We start from the raw sequence: 12,919 nt of genomic DNA on the forward strand, positions 1-12,919 counted from the left end.
TGCATGATCCACCTTTAACTAATGAATAGAATGAGTCATTTGTCTATGACTGTCTGACCTGATTGGCAAATCTCTGAACTGAAAATAACGATTTAACTGAAGGAAAAAATGTTGATGTATGGAAACAGAAACCATTGAATAACACAGTGTCTGCTGAAAGAAGCAAGGACGCAACATTTTTACATATCTGCTCCCCACAAATAGATGGATGCTCTGGTTTGAAACAAAATTTATTCTCCAGCTCGGCTGCAGAAAGCTGCTCTAGTTGGAGTTATTCTGCAGGGCACCAAAGTTAAACCTGCGGGTGTATTTACCACTAAAACAGACAGCGTTATTCACTTTCTGAGCAGAGCAGTTTTCCAGATAATCCCAACCACAGTCTCATATATCAGCGACTTTAACCACCTTCCCACTCGTACAGACTGCAGACATTAATTCTTGGTCTCCACAAGCACCTTCATGTGACTGCTGTTATTCATACAGCACAGATTTACAGTGAGGGTTAGAAAGGTAATCAGTGGCCCGCTGAGACCGGGGCCATAAATCCACCAGCACTGATGTGTAAACAGGGCAGGGAGCAAAGGATGACCAGCAGGGGACAAAGGAGTCACAACACCGACGTCCACAAATCATCAGAGCGCTCGGCGAGCTCTGGAAATGTTTCCAGCATTACAGAGGCTGCTGTTTACTGCTCCATCATGAGTGTTGACTGGGATTGGTTATGGGAAATATCTGTTTTCACAAACAAGACAAAATGTTTGATTAGATTATTTTCCTATGATTTCATCTGCTGGCAGCATGACTTGAAGAGCAGCGCTCACACAGTCAACCCCTTCTGTCCGGAATGAAATATCGCAACACGATTTTAAATAGACATGCCCGGTCCCCAGTGGCTAAACCCCGAGCACTTAGGTAATTAAATTTTCCTCCACATCGCCATTAGATTTGCATCTGGTACTCTGCAAAAAAAAAAAAAAAAAAAAAAAAAAACAATATTGCATGGGAGGATCAAATTCTTGTTCTAATTCTTATTTTCAGACCATTTCAGAGCTTAAATACTTTGGTTTCTTCTAACTTCAGGTACTCAAAATGATGACATTATGAAGTTTGTAAGAATCAAAACTAGCAAATATGCAGACATACCAGGATGCACTGTTAGAGAGTAAACATTCTCCATTTTTGAGAAATTTGAGAAAACAGACATGGTGGAAACTTGCTGTGTGTTTTCAACATATGGTAAAATACACTGCTCAGCCAAAAAAAAAAGTTGCACACTGTATTTTGTTGGACTGGCTTTAGCTTTGAGTATGGCACTCATTCACTGTGGCATTGTTTCGATAAGCTTCTGCGATGTCACAGCATTTATTTCTGTCCAGAGATCAAATGGATTTTTTTCATGATAAGATAAGATGAGACATAATAAATTTTATTGATCTCTCTGAAGCGAAATTGACACGTTGCAGCAGCTGGAGACCGATAAGGCATGAAAGAAGCAGAACAAGAATTGCAAAATTACAAAAAGGCTATAAAATAAAGATACAACCGTAAAGGTCCTATAGAGACAATATACCAGGAATGATAAATCTATATATCATTCTATTTATAAATCCAGGAGGAGGAAGTGTAGATACGGTGGGGGAGTGGCCGGTTAGAGTCTCTCTGGGACCATGGCCACCTCAGGTAAGTCTGTGGTGTAAAGTAGCAGCTGTGTCTTTATCTCAGAGCTGCCAGCTTGTGACCAGACCTGAGAGTGACATTTGTTTTGTGTGGGATGCTGACAGGGGGTCCTCCCCTAGAAAAGTTTGAAAATGATTGACCCTGTTTCCTGCATTCTGGTATAATTTAAGAGCGTTTTGCCTGTTAAAATCTTATTATAGAGATAACATTAAGGGGTAATAAAAAAAAAACATTGAGCTTAAAAAAAATGAAAAAAAAACAGAGCAAGGGCAGGCAGTGTTGAAAATAGTTCTTCATGTAAAATATGGATGAAAGTTCTGTGGCTGGATGTGTACATCACATTTCAGGATTTTACATAAATATATGCATAATTTAAGAACTCCAGCAACCATTTTGTAACATTTGTCTTGGAGGATTTTAATGCACACACTCAACAGCTTCAAGTTGACCACGTCAGCCAACTAAATAATAAAAAGTGCTGAAGCAAAAACAAAGCATAACTTCAAAACTTAAATTATCCATTCACTGAACAGAATTACAATCAGACACTAAACTCTCTATTAAATGTCAAAACAATCCATGTGACTCTAAAAAATCAACAACTTTACAAACTCTAAGATTAAACTCTCCACAAGGATCCAAAAGAAGTTGGACTTCTACATGAGAGCTTTAATTATTCTTCATCTACTTCCTGAAAAGTTAAAGTTTTTCGTCAGTAAAAAAGACAAAAACTAATACTTTCAGCTGAACTAAAGACAGACTTTGTGATTTTTCTGCTCACATGTTGTGTTGTTGTAAACTTACTCTTTCAAATAAATAGGCGCCTAACCCCCTGGAAACCAGTGGTTGTTCTTTTTTATGTCACTCCTCAGCAACCCTAGACAGCCGGTCATAATGTTTTTTGAGCAACACACCATACTATGATGTTTTTACAGTGAAGGTTCTACTATGAAACCAGTTTGACATGCTCAGGTGTTTTATGTGTGAAAACTCAGAGATTTCAGGTATCAGAAGGTGGTTTTCAACTTTCTTTGTTAACTTTCTGCTTCAACTTTAAACTAAATTTACTTCACTAAGCCAGCCCTCTGGACTTCCAGTAAGCTGTGTTCCTATTGGCTGTCCAGGTGGCTGCTTGGGGTTATCAGGAACACCTGAGCAGCTCAGTGTCTTCCTGCTTTATGTCTGCAGTCAAACATTTCCTCTGCTTCTCTTCACTGAACCGAGTTTTTGCTCCGTTGCTTTAATTTGTTCTTAAGGTGTTGGCTTGCAGCTTCCAGCAGTAAAATCCTCTTGAATGTGTTTCTTGGTGTGTTTCAGGGCTTTGTACTGGATAGTTGTCTTGGTAAATGTGGTTCTTTAGCCACAGTTAGCACATGGTGCTAACATATGCAGTGATTAGTGGATTTGGTGCAGGTGAGTTGTGTCTTTGTCTTGGCTGTAGTGAGTCTTTAGAGGTTTTTGGTCAGACACATTCTGTATTCTTGTTTGTGAACCAGCGTTGGTTGTCCAGAAGGTGAGAGTTCCTGTCCTGATTCTCTGTTTAAAGAGCTTCTCTGGTAGGCTGCAGGAGACTTTAGTGTTTGGGTTGTGTTAGTTTGGTTTTTGTACGGTTTCATTTGGACGACTATCTTGAGGCCCCTCCATGTGGAGCAGCAGAAACATTTGTCAGCAGTTTGAGCAGGAGAAGGTGAGCTTCAGAGTAGAAATGAGAAGGAAACCTTCTTGACCCGTGTGGTGAGTCTGTAGTTCTTTGGTCTGAAAGCACCAGAAGAGTCGCCTCATTAAAGGAGAAAACGGGAGATATTGTGGTTCTTCTGTCGCTCTGCAGTTTCCTTAGACTAAATATCAAGTTTCTATTTCAAATGATTTACCATGTGAGCCCAAGAAGACTTCAGTAAACTCCTTCCATCCCCTGGACAAAACAGATTTTATTCCCATGTTGAATCTTTTTAAATATGTTTGAGTTTTTTTTTTTTTTTTTCCATAAATGGCAAATATGAGGCTTTTATTTTTCTGGAAGTAAAAGGAAATGTTACTTATCCGTAGTTTCACTAACTTTAGCTGCACTTTCACCATGTTCTAATTGATAGATCATTTTTTAAAATCTTAAAATAGCTACACTTCCTTTGCATATTTGGTCATTTCTTATGTTGCTGCTGTTTCATGGCAATTACATTTTAATACCACTTTAAATACAGATAACTGAAAAGATTTTTTTTTTTAAAAAACATGGCTCTGAAGTACTCAATGAACTGATGTGTCAGATTTCAGTCAATTAAATCTTAAATTCATTTACCTAAGAAAACCATCCTTTAATATCTTACCTTAAAATGACCAACATTTAAAAAAATATAGGTGCAAAGTAAAAGTTTCGCACTAAAGATGAATCACTGATGAACATTTAGGAAACGGATATCCATTTCTAATATTTCTATCAAATATGTTTGTCTATAAAATATACTGGAGATCAATAAAAATGTCTGCATAGTGAAATATATGAAGTTCATCTGCATTTATACATCATATTTATGTTTAAATAACTTGAACTGCAGCCCACATTCAGTCAAGTTAGCGGACTTACGGAATTAAACGTTTCCAGGTTTCTGACAAAATAAAAGCTTTATGGAAAAATTACATGATTTCAAAAATATTACTTTGAAAATGTAAATAAAACAGTAATAAGTGTTAGCTAGCTGCTTGAGTTGCTCTGAATATTTTTGTTCTCGTCATTGTCATTAGTTATTTAAATTTTAATAAAAATGTATGCAGGATATATCCCATGGACTTCAAAAGTCCCACAATTATATATTCATCTGGACAAGTTCTGTATGATTTTCAACAAGTTCTATGTCAGTTTGGATCGTTTCTCATCTTTTTGGATCATTTTTGTGTCTTTGGGATATTTTTTGAGTCATTTAGGACAAATTTCGTGTCATTCTGGACTAATTTTACAGCTGAGGCTGCAGGTTCTCAGTATTGAATACAGAATAAATGCTTTCAACTTTGAAAATGCAAATGTGAATAAAGTCTGATATTAAATTGATTTCATTTGATATCCTAAGTTTATTGAACATATTTTGTCAAGTTCAGTTAATCTAACTCAGCTCAGTTTACATTTCCATAACTTATAAGACAACTTTGTACTAAAAAAATAAGTGAAGTGTAGTTTATGCACAACTTTAAAGCAGCAGGAGAACTCATGTTTCTCCGCTGAATCAACTCAAAGTGGTTTACAGTGCAGTATTTGTTAAAGTATATTTTCCCAGAGCCACCTGCATAACTGTAGAGTCTTGTATTACACTCACATGCAGACTGCCTTTATATTTTTATCAGGTCAGTGGGCTGGAGTGTAGTCTTTTGCTGGCTCTTCTAATTAAACTCTGAGATCCATCTAAAATCTGTTTGAAGCATCTGAACTGACAGCACATCTGGAAAGTTTAATTTGCATAGAGCAGGAGCTTTGTTCATAAACTGTTCGCTATTTTTAAAATCTGATGAGATAATTGCTGCTTACCAAATGAAGACACTCTTGGGAATACAACTGAACCATTTTGAGTAATAGGAATATTTTAAAATTCAAATAGTATAAATGTTTTTTTCTATATGCAGGATGTCGATAATACATTTTGCACAGCAGCTGGTGAAGATAAAAAGCCTTGCGGGGTGAAAGCGGGGTGAGATTCAGACATGAAGCGTGAGTAACAGCAGTGACGGATGAGTTGACCTGAGTAAAACCTGCTGCACTTACAAGCAGCGGCAGCCTCGAATTACTCTGCAGAGTTGGTATGATTCATCCTATTATCTGCAAATAAAACTTCAGTTATGATCACCACCTTTGCTACGTTTTATCGGACACACTAGTATAAGTAATGCATGTGTGCTGGCATATCTAATGGTGTTTCTCATGATGCTCACCTCATTTAATCTGTGCCTCAGGATGAATGTGTGCATCATTTTTGCATTTGCCTGCAGAATTTCCCCTCAAACACTGACAGCACAGTGCAAGCTGTTCCACGGCAAATATATGCTAATTAAACCAACATGTTGTCCCCTCATGTAATGTGATGTATAGCATCTTCTTGGCCACTTTAACACTTGTCTTACTGGTTTATTTCGGTGCTCTGCAGTCAGGATTTATCTCTAAATAGTAATAAATAGATTCTGTGATTATGCAAATGTTTGTTGGTTCAGATGCTGCCGGTGTTGGAGAAAATTATACACACCAGACATAAGCAACTGATATTAGCAGAAGCTGAGTGAGATAATCAATGATTGTTTTTGTCAATGATGGGTTGAACATTCCAGAAATATCCACAGATTTGACCAGAAACTCCATAAATCATTATCTTGCAACAGCAGCAGACATTAAAACATTTGTTAAACTGCAGTAAGACACAGTCAACAGATCTGCAGGTGCTCAAATTTTAAAAAAATTTTGCACAGAAAGACTGCACTAAGAGGAGTGAGGAAGCTGAGGGACAGTCCAGCAGTGAAAAGCAAGCTGAGTTTTAACAGAAACCATTTGTTTACTCCTGGCTTTATCTGCAAATAATTTAAAAAACGACAAGCAAGTCTTCCACACATATAATAGTTCCAGTCTGTGGAGGAGCTGAAGCCTGGAAGATATTGTTTTCAGTGGAGAGAGTCCAGAGAGCTGGGGTCAAAAGTGAAGCGGAGGTTATTTTTCATCAGCATTGTTTCACTTAACTCTATGAGGGGCATTATGGAAACTAATCCTCTCATTTGCACCTTTGAATATACATTTATGACCTTCAGTGGCTTCGCTTCCAGTTGATTCATTATTTGATGCTCCCACTTTCCAGAGGGCTTTGTGACCTTATTGCTTTTAAACAGCGGTGAGCGTGTGGGCTTTGAAAGTGTCGTCATTCAGCTGTGTTTCATACGTGTAGGAAGAGAGGCTGAAACCTCCTGCAACTTACAATGCTGCAGATAATGAAAGATAACCGGGAATGATAGGTCTTGTAGCTGTGTTGCATTAAAGTCTATAGAGGCTTCTGACAGGAGAACAATTACCTCCTCAGCTTCAGTACATTCCTCCTTCCTCCTTGGAAGATTGTTAAACAGTGGAGAACACTGAGCCAGAAAAATCTCTTCCATTTGCAGCTGATATCAAAGCCTGAGGCTTACACTTTGTGCTTCTGATGTATTTTCTGTAGCCAACTGCAGCTGCACTGGGGAACAGTTTTGATATCAAGTGATCCGGCTGTATTTGGCATGCTATCTATAAGAATCAAAACAGTATTATTCCGATTTAAAATGTAAGCACAGCATGCAAGATGTTATTGAATTCTGTCCATTCTTGTTAACATAAAGGAAAGGGGATATATAGTTGCAACTTACGGCATCTCTACAACAGAACAGACATCATGAAACAATCGAGGATGTACTGTATCGGAAATGATAACAGGCAGACTGAGAATGGGGTCATAGAAAGTAGCAGAGTAGTCAGCCTCATATCTGCGACGGATAGAGTTACAGAGGTAGTTAGTGCTGCTTGGTGAACATTGTTCCACTCCTCCTGAAGCGTCAGGTGTAGCTGACTGACATTTTGGGCACCAGATCTTCCAGAGCATCCCACAGTGACACATCTGGAAAGTCTCCAGGTCGTAGCAGGGCTGTGACATTTTCAGGTGCTATACAAAGGCGGTGCAGGTTCTGGTGACAATACGAAACCTTTTTTTTTTCATTCAAGGTTTGATTAATTTTAAACAAACAAAACCAAACAACATTAAATATTAAAATAAAAAACATAAACAACAAAACTGACACATTGCTAAAAATGATGTGGAAAAGATATGTGGTGACCATGAGTCAATAAAGAAAAAAATGCAAACAAACAAAAAAAAACAGGGCAGCAATCACATATCAGTTTTACATCTCATGAATATCATAGATTTCATACAGATGTTATGCATCACTAATGCGAGCCAGAAAAGCCTGCCACATTTGGTTAATTTTACTTGGGACAGTGCTTATCCTGGTGATCATATTCTCAAAAGCAACTGTCTTTGTCATAAGCTTACGCCACTCTGAAAATTCTGGCTTCCATGGGCTCTTTCCACACAGCCTGTTAAAATCAGTCTAAGCTCTGCCTTACACAGGTTTGATGGTATAAACAAAAGGACATTAGGAAACCTTGTTAAAATGTCATGTTTTGGTGGTGAGTGAACGGGATAACAAGGTGTAAGGGTTTTATGTTGATATTGAGCATTGTCATCGTCACTGATGAAATGCAGGTGTGTTTCTGTCCATATCATCACTCCTCCACATCCATGGAAGGATCTCGTACGACGTCGACATCTGCAGTATTCTCCTTTACAACAGCAGATGTGATGTCCACCATCTGCTCCATACAGATGAAAACAACATCCGTCAGTGAAAAGAGCCCATCCTCCATCCTGCTAGCGTCCAACAGAATAAAGTGTTTTCCAACTGGAGCCAATAACACAGCAGTTTACAGGCAGATTAGGGCCTTGATGGGGCCTTTCCTCACAGTTAAAGCAGATATAATCCAGTTATGCACTCCCACAACTTCATCAGCAGTCTGCAGACGATCACAAATGGTTTCGCAGAGGGCAGATTTAATAACCCTCAGACTGTGCTGTAACGTGTCTGCAACGATCTCTTAGTTGTCAGCTGTGGACATTCAAGTACCTGAAGGTCTAACCGACAGCCAGCATGCAGCATACCAACAACCCATTCTCATCTTTCTCTTGACATCTGTGGCAGCGTGTCATTTGAATAAAGCTGCATTTTAAAGTGGCCTTTGATAGCCACTGGTCAAAGGAGCGTCTGTGTTCTGGTCACACTCTCTGATCGTTGTACTTTAAAACCACACTCATTTGCATTTAAGTCCCTAACAAACAAAAGGACTATTGCAAACATAGTTTTTTTAGGTTGTCCACATGCATTTATGAAGAGCTTTATGTTTTACTGCTAAACCATGAGATATAAAACAATTTTTTCCCTTCGATATACCAGTCCATTTATGTCTACTTTAATGTTTTATTTCCAGTTTTTCACCACTGCTCCCAGAAATGTTCTCCATCATTTGTTTTTTGAGTATCCCACATTCGTTTCTTACATATTGCTCCCATATGACACAACTGCTACCTCTCTTGAATATTCTTTGCAGTTGCAATCAACCCTGAGGGCACATGGATGAATATGGACATGATGCAGTCCTCCAGAATTAGCATTTTGCTCTTAAGCAACATGATGCATTTAAATGGCCGTCAGACGGCGGTGATGAGTTGGACTCATTTGAAATTTTCAAAAGGAAATCCTTGCAGAGAGTCCAATTATATTCAGACAGGATTTACCCTAAGTAGCTAAATCCAAAACTCATGGCCACCAGCGGCAAAGCATGACTGTCTGTCTCTGTGTATGATTTTGAAGCAGCTCTGTTTCCAGATGCAGATTTAAAACCTCACAGTAAGTTACAGCACAATTAGAGGACTGTGCGGAGCCTCGTGGCCTCTGGCGGCTTCTATTTGTTTTTCAGCTGATTGTTGATTAGCAGAGGTCAGTGTCATACATATAAATGAAATTAGCTTCGGTGCTGATAACTGATGAAATGATCTCTCTGATATGAATGATGAGATCTAAATAATTCTGTCTAATGAGCACGAAGTCATTGAGATTCAGTGTGAGACTGTGAGTCAGTCTGTGCAGCTGCCCACACATCCTGCAGGCCCTCGACCTCCTGCTCCCTCAGATCAGCGCTGTGAGGAAACCATCTGAAAGTCATCCAGTCCTGTCCAAACTACGGCCTGAAGCCTCCCCGTGCGCACACACAAACACAGCATAATACAATAGAGGATCAACAAGAACATCCCTTCCAACCCCAAACTAAATTATATTTGTTGTTACATGTGTTGCTGCATCTGCTTCCACCCTGCAGTACCCCGCTCTGCCTTGGCGAGCCCGTCAGTTTACTCTGTTAGTGTTTATGTTGTGAGACGCTGTATTTATTCAGGTGTGTGACTTAAGAAGAAGCTGAGAAAGTCGGCATGCCAAGAAGCCTCAAGCTGTCTCTGCTTGTATCCTTCGTTCAACACTGTGTTCGGGAGCGCAACAGTGTTTTATTCAAAGTGTTTCTCCGTCGAACCAAAGCCGAAACGAAAAAGCAAAACGTGCATTTGCTGTATTTCTCACACTTGTTCTAAAGTGCAATTGCAACATGTTTCCTCGCATTTGCACAACGTATTATGACAGTGTTGTGGTGCGGTGACCCCTCAGTGACCCAAGTGAAAACATGTTATCAACTGCTGTTGACTTTCACATGAAAGTCAGTGAGCAGAGAGAACAGCAGTTTCTGTTCAAGGTTTGCAAAATGAAACCCTGTTCAACAATATTTACAGAGGGATAAGACGTCTGAGGATAAAGATCTTTTCAAAGCTCCACTAATTAATACCGCAAATTAAAAATAGATTAGATTGTGTTTGTAATGTGAAAGGGGTCATTCAGTTCCCTTGAGCTCTGCTGAGGTTTTTAAGCGCATTGTCTTCTGGGGCTTTTATCCGTTGTGCAATTTTCAGCTGAAGCAAAGTTTTGATTCTGTCACATTACACGATACACACAGCTAGCATCAGACTGGTGAACATTGTGTAACTTTTAGCTGTTAAAGAGGTGGTGGAGACTCAAAATTGAGCTAAAAGGAGAGAAAATACTGAATTTGAAATAATCAAGTGGCCAGAAGAACATCTACAAATATATTCTAATGTTGCTCTGTATCTGCCTATGTCAAAACAGACAACTGGATGCAAACATATTTATCCATATCAACTTTTTGTAGTACTTACACTTGCTCTACTGCTCCTGTCTGACCCAAAACTCAATTATGGCTTCTTAAAATGCAACTCACAGTGTACAAGTAAGTAAATGCAATCTTACTGAGATATTTGAACAATTTTAGGTAATTATGGGAAGAACCAAATTAGAATCACGATGTAATTTCGCCAAAAACCCTGAAAATCAGCAACAAAACACTTCATTGCTGCGTGAAAACAAGGAACTAAACCATCTGATTAGTCGCCCTGCAACAGACTTCCCTGCTAACCTTTTAGGAGGCATTTTGACAGGAAACCCACACATTCAGCTACTAATATTAACAATTCCTACACTCTTACTACTGTGTATGCTGACGTGACTTACAGATACACTTTCACTATACTGTGACGAGTCCTATTTTAACACCTATTCCTGTTTCCCACTATTTTCAATGGCTCCCATTACACTACAGTACTCACATTTGTCCATGTTTTCGCTTCTGCCTCACAGCTACACCTGCTTTTCAGATTTCCTTGCTGATGTCTTCAGGTTTTTGTTTGCTTCCCTCTTCCTGACCTGTATCCTTGCACTGACAAAGCCTTTAAACCTGCTTTCATCCCGCTGCTGCTGCTGCAACCTGCTTGTTGATCTCAGCTGAGAAACTGAGAATGCCAAGTAGAAGCCACTGGCAGTTTGATCACACATTGTTCTATTTCCCTGGGTTCTGTTCAGCAACAAAGACACAACCCTCTGCAGCTCCACATACTGTATGGACTATGAATGCATAACAAAGGACAAGACCAGACATTTCCATCCCTGTGTTTACATCTCCCCCATATGTTTCCAGTTTGTGTGAGTATTGCTGATGTGCTGAGAGACATATCTGAGACCACCCTGGGATGATGTAATTATCCTACACAGGATATGCAGCAGAGGAGATCTTAGCCCAGGGGACCCTCCCTCCATGCAGTAATGTAATCACCTGACTGGAGTCATCATGGTGAGCCCTAAATACACTCTCACAGTCTGAGGATATGATAAATACGCATCAACCTCCAAATCTATTGCTTTCCTCATTCTCTTGTGTACTTTTTGGAACAGAAATATGAAACTTTTATTCTCTGGATTATGATAAATCGCTTTTTCTCACCACTTACAAGACAAATTGGAAGCTAAAATAACTGATGCAATTTATTTGACCTATTAATTTTGACCTATTAACTTGATTTAATGACTGTATTTTTGGCAAAATGTTTTGTTTTATTCAATCTTTATCACTGTTGAAGTCACATATGCACTAATGGGTCATAATTAGGTCACAACACTGATACTTCAGGCAGACGGTGATTCAAATGTTAGCCCCAAATCTGTCTTGTTTGAAGGGGCTGTAATGACTGACAAAAACTCTAAGTTTCCAGATTTTGTAATCTGAATGAAAAAGTAAAGATAAAAACATAAACTAATTTGTACAAAATATACAATTGATCACAAGTGATGGCAGATGTATTTCTAAGAACTAGACAACCGCTTAATAGGCGACTTAATTCATTCTAAAGTACTCTGCTGTTAATATAATTTACTGGAATATACTAAGTACATCAACTCAAGCACTGTCCTGTGAGTGTTTTCTTTCTTTTACTCTGCTACATCTCAGAGGGAAACACTGCATGTCTTACATTCGGACAGCTTGTGTTATGAAGATTTTTGTGCATCAAACATATGAAAGATTTATAAAATGCATTTTCTTGTAAATGATTCTACTGAACTTTTAACACAATGTTGTTAATTGATGAATTAATTAATAAATTGATAGTAAATTGGCAACTATTTTCATCGATTAGAGTAGTTATGACATTATTATCAGAATTTATGCAAACCAAACAATCAAATGATTTATGGATAAAACATATATATAATCAGCAGATTAATCAATTAAATGAAAATAATCCCTACTTGCAGTTGAAAATAGAACAGTAAAATTCTGCTATTACACTGATGCAAGAGTAATAATAATCTAATTATATATCATATGATAGTATACCAGCAACTTTGGGCCACTTTTCTGTACTTTTACTTTTCATAGGTCTTCTTTTAGTACATTTTTGAGATAATATTCACATTCTTTTACTAAATATTTTCATTGCTGGGATTGAACAGTGTGATATCAGTACTTCTACTTAAATAAAGGGTGTGAATTTTTTAAAGATGTGTTTGGATGAAAAAGACAAAAAATGATTTTGCACCTAAAGATCTAATTTTTTGCTGAGATCCTGCTTCAAAATAACGTGGTCTGAATATACAGATGAAAACTACATTTTAAATACGATACAATCTATAATCGTTTTGCGCTGTATTGACACTGGGTGTTACTGTGTGCTTCCAGTGTCCAGGGGCCTCCAGGGGCCCCTCTGACTTTAACTGGCAGTCTGCGCCTTTTAGGTGACGGCGG

This window comes from Acanthochromis polyacanthus, chromosome 8 (genome assembly GCF_021347895.1).
Source record: "Acanthochromis polyacanthus isolate Apoly-LR-REF ecotype Palm Island chromosome 8, KAUST_Apoly_ChrSc, whole genome shotgun sequence".
Lineage (NCBI taxonomy): Eukaryota > Metazoa > Chordata > Actinopteri > Pomacentridae > Acanthochromis > Acanthochromis polyacanthus.